Source organism: Phascolarctos cinereus, unplaced genomic scaffold (genome assembly GCF_003287225.1).
Source record: "Phascolarctos cinereus isolate Bilbo 61053 unplaced genomic scaffold, phaCin_HiC Scaffold_1;HRSCAF=81, whole genome shotgun sequence".
Classification (NCBI taxonomy): Eukaryota; Metazoa; Chordata; class Mammalia; order Diprotodontia; family Phascolarctidae; genus Phascolarctos; species Phascolarctos cinereus.
Window position 1 is genome coordinate 173,850,786 of NW_027555514.1, and position 21,149 is coordinate 173,871,934.

The 21,149-nt window shown below is 32.7% G+C and overlaps 1 protein-coding gene and 1 pseudogene across 8 annotated transcripts in view; one reads left to right on the forward strand and one right to left on the reverse strand.

Annotated features, from left to right (window-relative positions):
* The window catches only part of SOX5 (SRY-box transcription factor 5), a 1,266,595-nt gene that overhangs the window by 823,960 nt on the left and 421,486 nt on the right, over positions 1–21,149 (forward strand). The gene's annotated exons all lie outside the window — the stretch shown is intronic.
* LOC110213803 (interferon-induced protein with tetratricopeptide repeats 5-like) lies at positions 200–1,777 on the reverse strand (annotated as a pseudogene).

Genomic DNA, 21,149 nt, shown 5'->3' on the forward strand with positions numbered 1-21,149 from the left:
TTAACATGGAAATGAAAAGACAAAAAGATTATATTTTTGGTTGATTTGAATTTGGCATTCTTTTCTGATGCTGTTCTGCAGATTCTCTCAATCTGGATTTTGCCCTCTATTTCTGAAACTTCTGGGCAATTTTCTTGTGTGATTTTTTTTCTTTTTGTAATTATTAACAATTAATTAAAAAAAAATATACTCTGAAATTTTAAATAGAGAGGCCCAGCTCTAACAGAGCACCGATATATTCACTGTTACTTGGATCTTTCATAATATGCTACTGCCTGTTTCTTCTCCCTGTCCATACTGTGAACAATACCAAGGGCCCCCAAACTCTTTGCATTTAAAGAATTCTGATTCAGTCATTTGAGAGCTAAATTCTGCAAAGCCCCTACAAGTGGAGCACAAAACTTGGGACTTATCATTAACCCTTTTAAGTAATGATGCGTGACAAGATCTCCAGCTTTCCTGTACAGTTCCTGGAAGTGTCCATATTTGAAATGGGTGTTTTGCTTCTCCTCTTTTCTGATGTGCTCTAGGCCCAGCACTTTTTGAAAAATGTCCTCTACCTTTCCAAAATGATCTGCTTCAGAGTTAGCTAGGTCTAAATAAGCAAACAAAAATAGGTGTTTCTCTCTGATGGCTGTTTCAAAATGAAATATGACAGATTGGATTAGTTTGTCTACTTCCTGTTTGTCCTTTCCCATGGGCTTGTTCTGTGTGGCCTTTTTGATTTGGATCATTTGTGCCCTAAAACAAAGTCCCATTTGTTGATGCAGAAAAGCAGAGGTTGGTACCACTTTTAAGGCCTTTTTTAAGAGCTCAATAGCCCTCTCTGGGTTGTTTTCTCACCAGTAAAACTGTTTCAAAGTGAAAGACATAGAACTCAGATGTTACTTGGTCAAGGGTTCCGTAATATATTTTTTCCTTCAGATCTTGCCCCTAAGACTTGAAGCTTTAGTGCCAGGAAATCCTTAACAAATGTGTTTTGGGGGACAGCTAGGTGGCTCAGTGGATACAGTATTGGCCCTGGAATGAGGAGGACTGAGTTCAAATCTGGTTTCAGAGAGATAATACTCTAGCTCTGTAACTCTGGGCAAGTCACTTGACTCCAATTGCCTCACCCCCCCCCAAAAAAATGCGCTTTTTCAATCCAGCTCAAGTGCCTTCTTCAGATGGCTCAGAGAAAGACTTTTACTACTAGCACCTTTTCTATCAAAGTCATCCATTCAGTACATGACAATGGCAAATCCAGTATTAAATTCAGGGTTCTCAGGGTCTGACTCAAGGGGCTTTTCAAAATAGGCTTTGGCCCTCTCATATACCTCCTTCCAAATGTGAGAAGTTACCACCCTTTCTCACACTCAGTTTCTGGAAGCTCTACCTTACAGCAGAAAGGACTTGATAGCTTCTTACAACTTGTTTCTGTCTTCACCAGGTAACTCTGGGCTTCAAGGAGTCTGTCCATGTGATAATAGATCCAGGCATAGTTTCTCCAGGTCACAAGGCTTCTCTTTTCTACTTGTTCAGTATAGTCCTCCTGAATCCTTTCTTTGGCATTTTTTAAGCTTTCTAAAGCTTCTTTCTTTTGGCCTTTTAGATGTTTCACATAGACTAGTAAGTTTAAAAAGTTGACTTTGGAATTAATGGTCAGCTATTTCAGCTGATCATCAATTCTCTCTTCTATATAATGTACCTCAATGTCTTCCTTCTGTAGATTTCAAGTAAAGTGATAATCCAACTTCAGCAGGAAGTATATTAAGGATTTCTTAGATATTTCACTCATGTTTATTGCTTATTAGTCCAATGTCCTGCAGTACTGTAGTCTGGTGTTACTTGCTTTTCAGGTAGCTGCCTAAAGGGCTGCTCTGAACTGTGTTTTCTCAGGACTGAGGAGAAATACTATTTGTGGATTCTTAGCTTGCTTGCATGATTTTCTGAAACACAATATTCAACCTTTTTGTTTCATTTTCATTGTTCTGGGATACCAGTAGTTCTCAGATTGCCTTGATGAGAGATGTCTTCCAGCTATTTTGGTGTGTAAACCCCAAATGTTCTTCCAGTTTTGCTCTCCTTTGATTTTATTTGGATAATCTTTATTCCAGCTCATTTTTTTTATCTCTGTCAATCTTTTATTATTATTATTATCTCCTGTTTTATTTGTTCTTAGGGGGTTTTTTTGGTATATTTCTGGCTTTTTTTTAAAGACTAAAGGAGCTGATCTTGACTCTTAGACACCGTCTCACATGACTTTGCTGATAAAAGTTTCAATCAACATTAATTTTCTCAAGAAGATAAAGAAAAATACTATGACATAATTGAAAACCTTATCTTATTTTAAAGTTATGTGATTACCAATTCATTTTTATAGAAAACTCAATGAGTCAGTGACATGTGGGATAAAAATCAAACATTTTGACTGTAAAGAAAAAATTTTTTTAGCCTTGATTTAACATTATTATTGAATACAGTGTTAAATCCCATTTGTATTCATTTCCCCTGTATAAAATAATGATATAAATGTGTTCAGGTATCTGGTCACAATTATTACTTATAAAGTACTTTAAGATAGATTTCAATACCTTGTAGTCCTTCTACAACAACCATAGGTTTATTAAATGAATTACATTTCTTCAAAAGTCAGACACTGAATAGATGAGGAGGTAGAGAGGTTGTTGCCATGGAATCTATATCTCTGGATAAGAAAAAATGTAGCATTTGAAAGCTTAAGTAGTTAGTAGCACTAATAAAACTGTTTTGTATTAGAAATATCCATCTTGTGTTGAGTAGAAAAATACACAGATTAATGAGTGAGCTGCATTTTTTACCCTATCTGAAAATGGATAATCCCTTTTGATCACTGGAGCAATGTAGAGAAATCTTGTGCTACAGACAAAGAAGCTTTAGATAGATAGAAAATACAAAAATCTTCAAATATTTTCCCCATCCTCAGAAAATACTGTAAAATAGAACTTGTTTTCCTGATAGCTACCTCAATATAAATGATACTAATTCTATCCCAGAAAGTTCCTTGGGCATTTAGTATGTTTGATGACTGTTTAGCTAAGTGCATACAACAGTTGTATTTGTTGAGGATTTGGCATATTAAACTTTAATCTCACCATAAATACCTTTACACATTATGTAAAACTAAAGCAACTTGAAAATAGTGAATGGGTAATGAATCTCTGGAAAATTGGTCTAATGACTTTGTCACTTGAAAACCATACTTTTGAAAAGATTTGCCAGGTCAGTTATTTAAAACACTTATTCTATTAAAAAAAAAAACTTCTCTTCAGAATCAAATTCTAAATGGAAATACCATTAAATATTCATGCTGATAATAAGCTTTATAAAAAAGAATACCATCCTATAAAAAAAAGAAGACACACTTCTTTTCTTGACAGTATTCTACATCAGTTATAGTTACATGACCATCCAAGATAATGTATAATATATTGTTTGTTTGAGTCTTTAGTAGGTAGAAATGTTTGATTTGCACAGTAGTCTGTCAGTAATACTTTCAAAAAAGAATTCCCAGTGAAATAAATCCATATATCTTTTAAATCTGTTTTCCTAGACATTATTGTGTGGATGGTGTGACTGAAAGAAAAACAATATGTTAAGATGTAACTCAAGGAGGATATTTTTTTTACCTTTTTCATGTCATTGACTCCTTCAGCAATGTTGTGAAGCCTATGGGACCGCTTCCCAGAATAATGTTGTTAAATGCATAAAAATGACATATGGGGCAACTAAGTGGCACAGTAGATACAGCACCAGCCTTGGAGTCAGGAGGACCTCAGTTCACACCTGGCCTCAGACACATAACACTCACTAGCTGTTTGACTCTGGGCAAGTCACTTACTCCCAATTACTTCACCCCAAAAATGACATATAAAGGCTTACAAAGGAAAATAATTATATACATTTATATACATTTGTCAAAATATTTTTTAAACACCTCAGACTAAGGACTGTTGGTAAAGTGAACCTACCTTCATAAATAATCACTCTTGTTTTGTAGTTCTTAAAGATCATGAAAAAGTACTTCTCTCCAAACAACCCATTAAGGAAGGCAATGTTAGTAGTATTGTCCCCATTTTATAGATGAGGAAGCAGGTTCTGCAAAGCTGTGTCCCATATCTTTATCCTCACCACAAGAATAGTTTGTGATTCTTTATCAAATGTTTTGCTAATATCTAGATATACTTTAGCTACCTGATTCTCCAATTTAGTAGTATAATCAAAAATGGAAAAAAGGGTTAGTGTGTTATAGCCTATTCATGCAACCATACTATCTCCTTTGTAATGATGTCTTCTTTTCCTAGTCGTTCACTAGATCTTTCTTTGACAATCCATTCTACAATGATTTGGTAACCTGAATTCATTAAACATTGTGAAGTGCTTTCTTAGTCATTTTTGTCCTATCACTTCTAATAAAGTTTATTCTCCTGGATAAGAAAAGAGAAGCAAGATGACAATTCAATCTCTCCACCATGTTTTTGTTGATAGTTATCATCCCATCTGCCCAAAGCAGAAGTCCTATCCCTTTTTTGATCCTCTTATTTCCCTCAGTATAGCTAAAAAAGAAAAAAAACCACCCCTTTTTTGTTCTCTTTAGCTTTCCTTACCATACCAGGCCTACCATGTTTTGAGCTTTAGTACATGACACTATTTTGATAGGACTGCACCATACTTATATTCATACTGTTACCTGTCCTTGCCTCCAGTCTTTTCACTACTTCAACTACCTCGCAACCTCCCCAAAATTTGCTGCACTAAAATGTTTGAGGGGAAAGAGGGAGTTTTCCCTTCTTAAAAAAATGAAATCTTATTTGGTGAAGGTGTAGATGAGAGAACATTTTTTTGGTAATAGAAAAAAAAACAAAAAAATAAGCAAGTATAATGAAGAAGTAAAATAAACAGCGATAAATGATTACTTCTCTCCATTGAGGCCACTTTTTCTTTGTAATCTCATTTTGTGGTCAACGTGTATGACATCTCCTATATTATCTCCTAACTTTGTTTTTTGACAGCACTGGATTACAGATCTTGATCTTTTTGAAGATTTGTGGATATTTTGATATAACAATAGAAAATGAGATAAAGTATCTATAGAATGGTAAATAGTAGATATTGTCCTAGGGTGTTCTTGACATGAAAGAAAGGTATTAGCTATGTGGACTTAGGTTAACTATTAAAGTTTTCTATTTTTAAGGTAACAAAATTCTATAATTAATTTTATTGAATAATGATAATAAAATCTCATATCTTCTACAGTTGCACATAGACAAAAGTTATATTACTCATAAAATCTATCTTATTTTATGTTAACTAGTTTTTTATTTTAATAACATATTTATTACTCTAATAATGGAAATACCAAGAACTAAAAGAAGTATCGTGATTGGAGAAGCTCTCATCCCCAATTTAGTCATATATGTTACGATATATCCTCCACAGTATTGCTACAACTACTTATTACACTGACTCATGATAAATGTCACAAAGGTGTTCATATGTGTATATTCATCCATAGAAGCTAGTTTGTAGAAAAAAGCTAATTAGAAATTCATTTCAGAATATTTAGTATCAATATGACATATGAGCTAAAACATGGACACTTTGTGATTCCACTAGCTTCAGCTCCTGTAAAATTCAAGGCAAATCTAATGTTTCACTGTAATTTAAAAAATAAAATTAGTTTTACCTCAACATACATTTCACCTTCTTCAGTTTCTTCTCTTTCTTCACTCTACTATCTCAGCAGTTCCCATGGGTTCAATTATCATCTATGTATAGATGATACAAATTTACATATGAAGCCCACATCATTCTCTTGAGCTATAGTTCTGCCTGCTATACATCTTTCCCTAGATGTCTCATAGACTTCTACAATTCAGCCTTTCTAAAATATGGCTTATTATTTTCTCTCCCAAACTCACCACTCATTTCAAACTTTCCTAATTGCCTTGAGGATGCCACCATCCTCCTAATCACTTAGCTTCATAATTTTGAGATTATTCTTAAGTATTTCCTCTTCTTTATCCCCCACATCAAATCACTTCCAATCTTGACTAATTTATCTCTATAACATATCTTGCATACAATCCTTTCTCTCTGTTCCCTTGCTAGTATCCTAGATCAGACCTTCATCAATTCCAAGCTAGACTACTGTAATAGTTTTACGATTGGTCACTCTGATTCAAATTTCTCCCCTCTATAATCCATGCTTTACATGGTTGTCAACTTGGTAACTGTGCTTAAAGCATTGGTCTGACCATGTGATGGACATTTTCAAAAAGATTTAGTCATTCTTTTTTGACTCCAAGATAAAATAAAAACTCTTCCATTTGGCATATAAAGCCCCTCACAATCTGTTTCCAACCTGTCTTTCAAGACTAATTGCAGGGGCAGCTAGATAGTGCAGTGGATAGAACACCAGCCCTGAAGTCAGGAGTATCTGATTTCAAATCCAGCATCAGACCAAACACTTGACACACTTACTAACTGTGTGACCCTGGGCAAGTCACTTAACCCCAATTGCCTAAAAAAAAAAAAAGACTAATTGCAATTCTTCCCCTCTCACACATTTTACTAGGCAAACTGACTTCTACATCTTGGAATCCTTGCTCCTTTCATAGTTTGGCTCAATGGCTGCCTCTTTTAAGAAGCCTTCCCTGATTCCCGCAACTATTATTATCCATCCAACACAATGATTTTGTGTTCCTTTGTGTATATACCTATATTTTGATTTTCTTATTTGTGTACATTTCCTACAGTATAATCTGTGTTCTTGTAGGGCAAGAACTGTTTTTCTGTTTTTTTTTCTTTTAATCTCCTCTGCCGAGCAGAGTGCTTGGAATGAATTACATGCTTATTTAGTGCTTCCTGAATTGAATCAAAATCAAAGTTGAACTTTAGGCACTACGAAAGTCATTTGGGTTCCACTGTAAAGTTCTTATCCACTTACTTAATATATATTCCTTACACGTTTATTGTGCTAGTATTTCTTTTTTAAAAAAAAAAATCTTTAAGAAATAAAGAAACTCAGCAAAGTGTATGTTAACAGTAATGGGGTAAGGAAATGAAGAGTAAAGAAGCAAAATGAGATTAGAGGTCAGAAATGATAAGTGATCTTATGGATTTAATATGGACTCATTCAAGCAGATTCTGGCAAAACAGGAACCAATGGGCAGGGTCAATGTATCTCTAACATCAATACTAGTTGTATCCTGCTGTTTGGGGATTTTATGTTGATAAAAGTTCTTTACATTTGACACTATACTTTTACAACAGGGATGTTTCATTTACTTGTGAGCTTGGACTGAATTTGAGATCCATTTCTTCTTGGAAAAGAGTCTAAATTCTGAAGTGTTGCTTTTATTTAGTGTCCCTCTATCCTACAAAGGAGAGATTCTAGCATTGTAAACTGTCTGTTTTTAATAAGTTAAATGTTTTCAATTTTTTGTATTTTTCAATAGCTCTTATAAAAACCAAGCTCCATTAAATCTGTATGGGTTATTGAAAGAAATAGTGATCTCAAAATAGGTCTGTTTATAGCAATCAATTGCCACACGTACCCTCTCCTTGTCAAGGTTATTTGGATTGTGATGTCTGCACAGAAGATTGTAATCCTTTCCTTTTCCTGGACTACATAGACTGTCAGAGCTCAAGAAATCTAACATTGATGCTCCTTCTTTTAACTGTGAGCTCACTTTTGCATTTTTCCCCCAGGGGAAAAAGAATAGCACTAACAAGAGAATTGTCTTAACAGGCTTAACTTCCTTGATTTCAAAATGACCTTTGAAAACAGAAGAAATTAAAATTAGCCTGGTTACGTAATTGTTTTCTATTGTCATTAAATACTGAATACTTAAATTTGCCTTAGATTTTATTTCCAGGTATACACTATCCAAAGGTTACTTTTCATTTTAGAATAATGTGCTTAATTTACACCAAATCACTGAGGGGAGGGAATAAGAGGGAATAAGAAAGTTGGGGAAAGAAGAGATAGAGAAGAGAAGAATAAGAAAGCCAAAAAGAGATATATGCTTTCCCTTGAGATTTTGGAAGTGACAACTCATGTACTATTGTTTCCTTGGTAATGTCAAAGTTTTATTACTGCTACAGAAACAGTTATATTATATACTCTTTTATATTTTTCTAGTCTCAGAAGATTGAGTACATTTGAAGGTATAATAATTATGATAAGATATATAATAAATTAATTATAATACTATAGATAATGTATAATATCTAATAATATCATATAGGTATAAAATATTATTTATATTTAGTATACTACTGCAATCATCTACTATAAAAACAAGCATTTTATGAGTTATATGCATATGCATGTATATGCTTATATATATTTATATGTGTATATATGCATATATATTTCCACAATAACACAACAATTGTATAACCAAAAACACAGAACTTATATGGAAAATGGAGTTGTAGCCCAAACCTCTAAAACTTCAGCAGTTATACACTAGAAAAAAATTAGAACCTAATAGAAGTGATAGCACATAAATGGTTAAGATAAATTGTAAAGATACATGGCTAAGTGGTTAAGAAATACATAAATACTTTAATAAATATTGGCTATGTTCATCATTGGCCTTAATATGTGCTCTGGGCTGCATGAGCAATTTGGTCAGTCAGCAACTCTGGACTGGTGAACCAGGTGGAAGGAGTTGAGGGTAGAAATGGTGTAGCAGTCTTCTTCCATCCACAATTTCTACTGCATGAGAGGACCTGTAATAAATATGGAACTTTGCTTTGATAAAGACCTGAAATTTGCTTTTGGAAGTGGGCATCAGGATGGTTGCAGCTTGTGAATTATTTTGAAGTGATGCCATTTTCATTTTTCCCATTTTTTATTGGGAAAAAAATCATGCAGAAACAAATTCAAAATTTGTATTATGCTCAGAATGTTCTCTAATATATCACTCATCTAAGAATAAATTACTATTTTTGAAACATTCATCATAGTGGAACTACCTGTATATGTTAGAGATTTTAAAAAGTTGCCATAATTAATAGATTAGTACCCCCTTACTATAGAAGGGACATTTAAGAATTTACATACTTACTTTATGTCTGTGAAGTACCTTTATTATTTAGTAAACTGGAAATATTGGTTCCTACATTCAAGAAAAAAAGCATTAAACCAAAAAGTCTGCTTATATACATAGAGGGGAAAGATTGTAACATTTCACAATGATTATTAAGGTGTATAAGGATCTTTGCCATAATTCTATATATAATTCTATCTCTATTTCTAGCAAGAATAAAAATTAGAAAAATAAAATTGCATTACCTACCCATTACTAATATTAACATAGGCATCCCAATGTTTTGTCCTCATGTGAATCTTCATCATCACCTACACATACACCCAAAACTTCCCATACACTTTCATATGTATTCCACACATTTTCTCATAATACAATAGAAACTCAGCTATAACCTAAAATTATTCCCCTAGCCAGCAATAGATCTGGTGTAGACTAAAATATTACTGTTGCCCCTATTGCAGTGATCCTTCAGATTGAAAGTTTCATATTTTCAGTATACTAAACGTAGTACTTCTATACATAGCAAGTCCACAATGAGAGTTAAGTAGGTATTTGTATAAGAAACAAAATCCACAATTCTTCCCATATTCAACCTGGGCCAATTAAATCTAGGTCTAAGTTATAAAACAGACAATGTTTCATTTCCTTCTACCTTAGAAGAAGATCCTTGTCAAGCTAGAAGAATTTAAATATTCTTCTGTAGGTTTTCTTTTTCTTATACTCTCTGTCTTTTACTCTGATTTGATATCTGTTTCAAGAATGAGTATGTGAATAGTCAACCCTCAGCCTTACTCATAAGGAGACTAGCATCTGGGGAAACTCAGGAGGTGAGTACTTTCACGCTGATTCAGAAACCAGCCGTGTGACTCCAGTCTGGCGCTGTCATGCCTAGTTATGGCAAGACAAGAACAATGCCGCTCTTGAGAAGGGAAGAGGGGAGGGGAAAAGGCAGTGTAGTCACAATGTTGATATAAAATTTAAATCATTCCTCTTCATACTATGGAGCTGGAGTTCTGAAAATGGCAGAGCTTACATTTGAATGGGGAAGCATTTTTAAAAAATATTCTGATTTTAATTATACATAACTATAAAAATGCACTAAAGCTATTTTATAATTACAAATCTTAATTCTAGAAAGTATTAAGTAAATTATAAATAGAACAGGAGGACTTTGGAAGGTTTTTGAAAGGTCATTTTCATGTCTTGTATTTTCACACTATATATATTTCCAAGCATGCCCCAACTTTCCTTTGTTTTCGTTTGAAAGATTATTTTTTTTCAAAATTTTAAGCAAAGTCAACCAATACATTGTATCTTACAAAAATTCAGTGGTTGTATTCCCATCCTCATAGTATTTTTCCTCTCCAGTGAAAAAAGAGAATATTTTCCCATCTCTTTTGCCACTCAGGACAAGCTTGACAATTATACTTCCTTAGCATTGTTTTATTTTTCATTCTTTCCACTTTTATTTTTGTAAATATTGCATTAATTGTTTTATTTTATGTACTCTGCATCAACTCATATAAATCTTCCCATGTTTATCAAAATGCTGCATATTTGTCCTTTGTTTTGGCACAAAAATATTCCATTACATCAATATACCATAATTTGTTTTTCAATAACTTAATTTAATGGGTACCTATTTAATGCCCATTTATTTGACACCACGCAAATGCTGCTATTAATATATATATATAAATATATGTGTTTGTGTGTGTGTGTGTGTGTATATATATATATATATATATATATATATATATATGTATGTACATGAGAACTTTCATCTATCTTTGAACTCCTTAAGGGTATAGATCTGTCAGTGAAATTACCTTGTTGAATAAATGGTATGCACATTTAATTCACTTTTTTGCATAATTCCAAAGTATTTTCCAGAATGGAGAGACAAAGTTAATTTTCATTAATAACTTATTGTTGTACCTGTCTTCCTAAAGCACTTCACAATTACCATGTTTTGTTTTTTCCAGGTATAAAGTTTAAACTCACAGTTGTACTGATTTATATTTGTTAATATTAGTGTTCTGTAACACTTATTTGTAAAGTTTAAATTGCAATTTGCAATTCTTTTAAGAATTGGTTATTCATATCCTTTGACTACTTATACACTGAGTAATGGCTCTTGGTCTAATACAGTTGTGTGTACACATGTACATATACATATACACAGTCCATGTTTGTATATCAGAGACTTATCAGAGATATATGATGCAAAAAATTCTCTAATTTACAATTTGTCCCCTTGTCCTAGCTACTTTGATTTTATTTGTATAAAAAGACTCTTAAATTTTATTTTTATTAAATTATTATACTGTTTATCTTCTCTATCCCTGGCTTTGGCTAAAAATTCTTCTCCTCGCTATAACTGTGAAAAGTACTCTCATTCATTTCCTTATAGAATATACACACACAGGTATAATATTTGTTTATTCATAATTAGATTGCATCTTCATTTGGAGATAATTGTGGCATGTTGTATAAGATGCTAATATAAACATATTTTTCCTGCACTGTTTTCTAGTTACTCTAGTAGTTGTTGTCATATAAGAAGTTCTTTCGGTATATATGTATGTGAGTATATGTATGTGTGATGTGCATAACTTGAATATCCTGTTATATTGACTTTTAGATGGTTTTACATGTTTTTGTTATTTTTAAAAGGGATTTATCTATCATTTTCTCCTGACTTTCTTGTGATTGCTAGAAAGAAATGCTGATCATTTTTTATGAATTTAATTTATATCTTGCTACTTTGCTGAAGCCACTAATTGATGCAATTAGTTTATTTGCTGATTGTTAGGGTTTTCTAAATAAAATATCATGTAGTATGAAAAAAGAAATAATTTTATTTCATCTTTAATTAAATAGTCTTATTTTTCTTGCCTTATTGTTATTGCTAGCATTTCCAGAATCATGTCAAATAACAGTGGGGAGAGGATCATTCTTGCTTTACCTTAGAATATATTATGAAATAGATAGTTCCTAACATATAGCAAGCATTTCATTAAAAAAACTTAATGATTGCTTGATTCTAGTGTATCTCCCTTACAAATACTGTTCATTTTATATATGTGTGCGTATTTGATTATATTATGGAAATACCCTTCCATGACTATGCTTTTTGGTTGATTTTTTTTAGCCTGACTACTGTATTTGCTAAAAAGTTTTCTTTAAATTTATTGATATAAATATATGTTTTTACCAGTTTTCTAATAAATATGATTAAATATGGTATTTTCTTAATGTCCAATGGATGGATGGATGGATGAATTGATGAATGAATGAAAAACATTAAGCACTTGCTCTGTGCAAAGCATTGTCTTAAATGCTGGGAATACAAATACAAAAGCAAGATAATTCCTGTTGTCAAAAAACTAACATTCCATACTAATGGGTGGAGACACTACATATAAGGGAGTCATAGGGATAGTGAATGGAGCACAAGAAAGTCAATTTACCCAATTTTTCAAGCAGTAACAGAAGTATTGATTGGATTACTGACCCCAAAGCAATTAGTGGAAAGCTGGGAAAGGGGTATAGGGGAAAGTGGCAAATGGCAAGGTGATAGGGTATACAGTTCATTATGTCATGAAATAAGGTGTGGGATCAGCTAGATATAGTGAGTCATGAGTGTTTGTACTGGCTGACTCATTGATGACAACAGCATAGCTTCATGGCTTAAGTGGATACAAGATATAAATTGAATTTGGTCACACTGAATTTTTAAAAATATATTGTTATGTCTTTGTTTTCATCTATTTCATCCTTTTGAATTGATTTTGGCCCCTTCTTCTTACCCTCCCTATGTTTAATTTTGTTACCAAAATTTGATGCTAGTTTATTCCCACAGGTTCTCTGCTCTCCTTCTATTAACTATCACATCCATTCTATTCCCCTTTTTCCTTTTAAATTTTCTCCCCTTTTCTAATAGATCCTTCCCTTTCCTTGCTTAGATAGTAATGTTTTAGAACATTCCCTTCTCAGTCTCCCAACCTTTTACCTTCACTTACATTATTTTGTGACACTCCTTTCTGGGAAGTTTTCATTTACTTTATAAAGTAGTTCTTTTCCCTTTGAGACTGGTCTGATTTCTTGTCCCTTTAAGTCTATTCTGAGTTCTCCCATACATGTGCTGTATCTTATTAGGTTTTCTGCATTCTTTCTATTTTCCTCATAAGAGGAAGAATTGCTAGAATACAGTATTTGAGCTTCCTCTTGTATCCAATTTTTTGGGTTATTTCATTTGTTGATCTCACTCTATCCTCCATTATATATTTATGGGGGGAACCTTTATATAGTGCCTGGCTATTAGAAATATCCATTAATGAATTAATAGTATGATGCGGTAGAAGTAAGCCTGTACCCCAGGTGATGATACCTGGTCCTACCACCTGTCCTTACCATAATCATTTCTTCTAAGGTCACATTATTCTTTCTCTGTACCTACATCCCATTCCTCTGTAATTATGAATGATGGTTTCTCAATAAACTAAAAATATTTCCTCTACTGAATTAGAATTAAGTTAGGAGAAACAGAACCTTTGCTCAGTAAAAACTGTTGCCTATTATGCCTATGCTCCTAATATTATTTTTTTTTTGTGAGGCAATTGGGGTTAAGTGACTTGCCCAGGGGTCACACAGCAAGTAAGTGTCACGTGTCTGGTCTGAGACCAGATTTGTACTCAGGTCCTTCTGACTCCTGTGCTAGTGCTCTACCCATTGCACCACCCCAATGCTCCCAATATTAAAACCATTATAAGACCCTTATCTTTCATCATAGAAATAAACTTTCTTGTGCAATGGGAATGCTCTTTAATAACACATTTTCATTTCCATTTCTAGGGTGAAATCTTTTGATTCCCGTATATTCCAGTCTCCTCTCTAATGATTTTACCCTAATTTCCCATAACCCACTTATTCTTGTTGCAAAACTAAAAAAAAAATTACTATCCATTTTCTATTTATCTGTGGTCTTAGGCTGAAGGCACATATTTCTATCTTTCATCTGTCTCATCTCCCCTTTCCTTTGTTGAGTGACTTCACACTGTGGTATCCCCATCTTTAAAGATATTGAATCAAATTTGAAATTCAGTACATGGATAGTAATTTATCTTTTTCACTTTTCCTTCCCCTGGTTCTTTATGATCCCTTTAAATCTATACCAACTTAAATCATCCCCTTTAAAATAATAGCCTAGGAGCAGCTAGGTGGCACAGTGGATGAGCTCTGTCCTTGGAGTCAGGAGGACCTGAGTTCAAATCTGGACTAAGACACAAAACACTCACTAGCTGTGTGACTCTGAGCAAGTCACTTAACCCCAATTGCCTCACCAAAAAATAATAATAATAATCTAGAAACTAGAAGTGATAATCTTTTTTTATAATTGAGCTTGTTTACTTTTCTTATGCATTTCTAGTCTAAAAAGATTTTAAGTCAAATAACTTGCTTGTTTCTGTTTATGTTTTGGAGAAAGGAGCAAGAGTGCCTCTCTTTTGTGAAAGGAACATATTTGTTTCATTGATTTCAAAGCTCAGCTTGATAGGACATGCTATTTTGGGATATAACTTGATCAACTCTGAGTTTTAGGATATCTAGATCCATTATATTTTCTGATTTCTCATGGCTATGAAGGAATCTTGTGCTATTAAATTGCATTTCTGTATAGTTTAAGGCTCCCCCTCCCTGGGTGGTGGTACTTGAAAAATTTGCTATTTTATATTAAAATTCTGAAATTTAACAATGAAATGACTGTGAATCTTGTCTTCAAGGTCAGTTACTTTGTTCATATGGCATTTATGTCTTCTTTCAATGGAAATGTTTTCTCTTCTAAGATTGGTTTTTTTTACATTTCTGAATTCCAGTTCTATCACTGACTCTTTTTCAAAGCCTCAACTACTTTAAAGAGAGTGTCTTCTAAATTGCTTATTTTTCTAAGTTAGTTTAGTTTTGACAAATCCAATTTCCTACCTAATTTCTAACCTAATTTTCTTTTAAAAGCTTTATTTCTTGTTATAACTTTTTTGATATTCCAAGATTTGAAGAGTACACAGAAATCTTTTTTTATTTGTGATTTTTCATTCACTTTCCTTCATACTGTAATACTTGAATGATATGTTAAGTGCTTTTTTTTTTTTTACAATTTTCATTCACTTTTCCTTCTGTCTTCATGAGTTTTACTATTGCTTTATCTACATGGAAGTAAGGCTTATAGTCAGTCTTTTTCCCTTGGAATTTTTCTCTTTCCAAATTTTTTTGTTTTCATATTCCCATGAACTTGTTTCAAACTTTTCTTGCTATTCTCTTTCTGTTGCAATGGTGCCCTTTCTTCCCCACAGACCCCTAAGACTAGGTACCCTCATTTTTTTCAGGTTCATGGAGTTTTAGGGTCCTATTTATTTTCCTACACGAAGAAAATTTCACAGAGTGAAAACTGACTTTGAGGAGAGAAGCTATGTTGTTAGTGCCATTTTCTTTCAGTAAAAAGGCCCTTTCCCTGTAGCCAGCTATGTAGTTCTACTTCTTATGCCACCATCAACACCCCCAATTACATTCCCTTACTTGTGATTGACTAGCTAGTCACTGTTTGTGATTCATGATAAGGGAGAAAGTTTCAATGCACCACTGCCATGAGTGAACCAGACTGGAGTACTCCCAGCTGGATCCTGAAACACAATCCTATAGGGTTACATGGGCTGGTTGCATACCATGTGTGCAGTGGACTGAGGATGGGAATGATGAATGGAAGTTTTAGGTATTTAGCTTCTACAGATGTTATTTTATGAGAGGTTTCTTTTGCTTGTTTCTGTTTTTTACTTTGTGCAGTGTTGCTATCTTCTTATCTTGTGGATTCAACTTTAATTACTCTATATTTGGTATGTATTTCCCTCTTTTTAGGGTTTCAGGTTGGAGAGATACATATCAAACAATTACATTGCCATTATCTAGTTATGGTAACTTTAAGAGTTTTTAACCTATAGACAACTGAAAGAATTAAGTGTAAGAAAATAAAGCAAGAAAAAGAAAAATAGAAAGGAATGGATAGGAAGAAAAAGGAGGTGAGATATGAAAGTAATAAGCCATAGATTTAGAGCTGAAAGGGACCTCAGAGGTAGTATAGTGCAATCCTCTTATTTTTACAGATCAGGAAACTGAGATCACTAGAGATTGTGACTTATCCAAGGTTATATAGGGAAATAAAACAGCAGAGATAAGATTTGAACTTATGTCTTTTGGCTCTAGATCAGTGCTATTTTCACAGAGTCATACTCTTTCAAGAGACTAGAAAAGGAAAGAAAGAAGAAAAAGAAATAAAAGAAGGAAGAAACAAAGAAGAGAAAAAGCAAGAAAAGAAGGGGGAATAAAAAAGAGGGGTCTTTCTGGATATGATAGATATGGGAAAATAGGTTATTCTTTTTTTATTTTTCTTGAGGTTTCTTTTTTGTTCTTTGTTTTCTTTGTTTTCTTTTTTTTATTAATTTATTTCAATTTGTCAACAATCACTTCCACAAGCTTTTGAGTTTTAAATTTTTCTCCCCCTCTCTCTTCACCTCCCTCTCCAAGACAGCAAGCAATCTGATATAGGCTATACATATATATTCCTATTAAACATATTTTAACATTAGTCATGTTGTAAGGAAGAATTAGAACCAATAGAAAGAACCACAAGAAAGAGGAAACAAAACAAAAAAGAAGAAAACAAGAGCAAATTGTATGCTTCAATCTGCATTCAAATTCCATAGTTCTTTCTTTTGATGTAGATTGCATTTTCCATCATGAGACTTTTAGAGATGTCTTAGATTCTTGCGTTGTTGAGAAGGGCTAAGTCTACCAAAGTTAATCATCACACAACATGGCTGTTACTGTGTACAATGTTCTCCTGGTTCTGTACACTTCACTTAGCATCAGTCCATACAAATCTTTCCACGTATTTCTAAAGTCTGCCTGCTCCTTATTTCTTATAGCACAATAGTATTCCGTTGCATTCATATACCACCACAGCCATTCCCCAATTGATGGGCATCCCCTCAATTTCCAATTCTTTGCCACCACAAAAAGAGCTGCTAAAAATATTTTTGTACATGTGGGTCTTTTTCCCATTTTTGTAATCTCTTTGGATTAAAGTCCTAGAAGTGGTATTGCTGGGTCAAAGGGTATACACATTTTTATAGCCCTTTTTATAGCATACTTCCAAATTGCTCTCCAAAATGGTTGGATCATTTCACAGCTTCACCAGCAATGCATTAGTGTTCCAATTTTCCCATATCTTCTTCAACATTTGTCATTTTCCTGTTTTATCATGTTGGCCAATATGATAGGTGTGTTATGGTACTTCAGGATTGTTTTGATTTGCATTTCTCTAATCAATAGTGATTTAGAGCATTTTTTTTTCATATGACTATAGGTGGCTTTAATTTCTTCATCTAAAAACTGCCTCTTCTTATCCTTTGACCATTTATCAGTTGGAGAAAGTCAAATTATAAATTTAACTTAGTTCTCTATGTATTTTAGAAAGGAGGCCCTTATCAGAGACACTGGTTGTAAAAAATTCTTTCCCAGTACTCTGCTTCCCTCCTAATCTTGGTTGCATTGGGTTTGTTTGTGCAAAAACTTTTCAATTTAATGTAATCAGAATTATCCATTTTGCAGAAGGTAGGTTATTCTTAAGTAAATTACAAGTTATATTTTGCATTTTTAAAGACATTCATGTTTTTCATTTCTAAATTAAACTGCTTCACTTACCATAATGTTTTTGGTAGATCCTGCACATTTTGGGACTATTAAACCAAAGTTAATTAAGTTAAAATTGACTACTATGGGGGATAAATAAAGTTTTGTGATTTTTAAACTGTGGTCTTTTAATTTAAAGGCAATGATGATGACATTTGGAACAAATAATTATCAAATGATGGGGTGAGGGAAGTGCAGTAAAGTCTGCATAATGTAGTGCAGATTTCTTTGAAAATTATATGTTGTAAATGAATTTATGAATTTCTACAAAATATTTTAATAACCCAATTCATTGGAAGATATTTTGGCTCTAGAGAAAATAGCATTTAAATAGTATTCTGAGCCATTCCTTGCCATTCCTGAATGGTGAATTTTACTATTTACCAATGTGTATGAAAATTTTTGTATATGTCAGCAACATAATTATATATAATATATATGGTAACTGAATACTTTGCATTGTACATACTTTATACATACTTTGACTTTCATCCTAAAACTCTCATGTATGCTTAACATTTACCATTTTTGTAATAAATAATAGATATTCATGATATGCATATTTATGTATAAAGTATATATACATAATATGGATGTGAATATTATACTATGACATGTAACTTTTATATATTATATTATATATACGTATGTATATAGCAAAGTGGCCAAAATTTACCATATATAGTGAATTGAATATGTGTATACATATATACAATTTACTGAATATAGTAAATTTTGACTAATTTTTATTCTGCTATTTTCAAAAATTACTTATTTCAATTGCTTTTAAATAACTTTTAATCCTCATGACTATGGATAAATTAGTTCATGTTGCCTTTTTTCACTGTTAACTTAATTCTGTGTTATACTTTTAAAAAATAAATCATTCCTTTAGATGACTGATAGGAATGAAATGCTGTTCCTAGCAGGAGAGACTCTTGTCTGATATTTTTTCTTATCTCCTTTGATTTCTCCCTTGTCATTTTCTTTTGTTTCTGCTCTTCACCTTGCAGGTTCTCATTTATTCATCTTATGATACTCTTCCATTCCTATTTTATTGGGGAGCCAGATAAGGATTTTTTAAGTAGTTCAGTTAGTGTCTTGATGCTTATAATAAAGGGCAAGTTCTGTATTTGAATGAAAAGCGGTACTACTTAAGGGAAAAAGAATAAGTTTAATGAACTAATTGATATGAACTTGTACTATATCCTAGTCACAATAAAAAACAAAGAAAGGACCAGCCTTTGTTTTGTCATTCAGTTACCATGAAAACTTCTTGGTAGAGCATGTTTTCTTTGGATTTTTTTTTTAATGGTTGTTCATTTTTTAATTAATAAAGTTACTTTTAATATTCAAAGAAAGAATTCATTTTTTGCTGATTTAATGGAATTTTTTTCATCCATAAAAGTTTTAAATAGATTGAGTGATAAGTGAGTACTCTATATTACTCTGTCATCCACACATAACACATTTGGTAGATTCAGTTTGTCTCCTTTCAGCTAAAATATAGAATGAAGACTAGATAGAAAAACTCCATGCTTTTATTTTTAGTTCCATGAACTGTTTGTAATTTTATTATTTTTCAACATTTTCTAGTTTAACTTTTTTTTTTAACATTTTCTAGTTTAGTGAACTTGATCACAACTTTAAAAACGTGATAAAAATGAAGTTGGTGAGAAAGGGATAGCATGCACTGTATCAAAATTAATAAGAAAGTGGTTCTTTAATTATAGAAATTATTTCAAGAATACAAGTGTCTAAAATTGAGTAAATAGCATCTGGATGGTATTTAAAACATAATCTTTGTTTTACATCTGTATTTAATATCTAGCACCCATATAAATATGCTTTATTTTGCTCTTATGCCTATGTTATTGCTAAGGTTGTTTCCTTTGCCTGTAAAGCCCTTCTTTTGATAAATATCTTTATTTCATTTTATGGAATAGTAAAGGAGCATAGTTCAATACCTTATATTCATTTGATAGGAAGATGAAGAGATTTTAAATGTATGTTTAATGAAAAAAATAGAAAAATCAGAACATACAGAAAAGGTAGTGTGTGAATATTTTGAAAGGGACTTACCAATAAAGTTCAAGGTATATGTCATTAGAACAAATAATGATTGAACTTCATAAAATATTCTCCATCTTTATAAAAGTATAGGAGGAGTTTTTGTTTAGTGTATCTAGAGTTGTTTTCCTGAATATTTATTTACTCATGCTATTCCCCCTGCCTAGAATGTTCTTGCTTCTGTTCTCCGACTAAATCTAGCTGGTCATCTAAAGTCAACTCAGATTCTACTGCTTCTATCCACCTTTCCAAAAAGTGTTGGCTAGAATCATACTCGCTCTTCTATACTATTCCAGCATTAAGCGATTCCATCAGTTATTCATTCATTTCATTTACTTTCTTGCTACCTTTTCATGTATTTGTTTACATGTTAACATTGTAAACTCCTTGAGGATGGAAGTGGTATCTCATTTACATGTTTTACAGCACTTTACACAGTGGCTTGCATATACGAGGAACTCAATAAATATTGATCGCTTGTTGATTTCACAGCAAAAGCTTCTTGATAGACTATCTTATCTTTCGCACTTTTACTAATTCAATATAGACAACATCAAAGAAAACAACAACATTCGGGAAGAAAAGATACTGTGTAGCTTTGAAGAATGTAGTGAATAGAGTATTGGATTTGCCATCAGGAAGATCTTCCTCAGGCACTAGCTGTGTAAGGAACATGCATAACCTCCCTTAGCTTCATTTTCCTCATCTTTAAAATAGGGAATCCTACTTCCTTGTTGTGATGACCAAATAAAATAACATGTGTGAAGCAATTTGCAAACTTTAAAGCATTAAGTAAATATTAGCTATAATTGTCATCATTCTGTATTCTCATGTAGATACATATTTAGTATTAACATGGATATCTTAATCAAATACATCTATGATCTTGAAGATTTGAGACTCCTCTTTAACAATGCAGATCCAAATCCATCCATGCTTGCCTGTCCTGTGCAACTCTTGTTTATGCTTTCCAACAGGTTCTCTACAGGGGTCCCACATGCCATTCTGCAGTCCTTATTTGCTTCTTCTTGACCATGTGAGTCCGATGTGAGAATGCCGATGGAGTATTCTGGCTGTCCATCTACTATCCCTTGCCCCGTGACCAGTCCATATTCTCTTCCTACCATAATCTTTTATTTCTGTTTCTCTTTAAACCTTTACGTTGTTTATATGATGTAGCCCACTTATATCTACTGTGAGACTTTCCATTGCCTTCTATAAAAGAATTCATTTTTAATTCTTTAGAGACTGTTA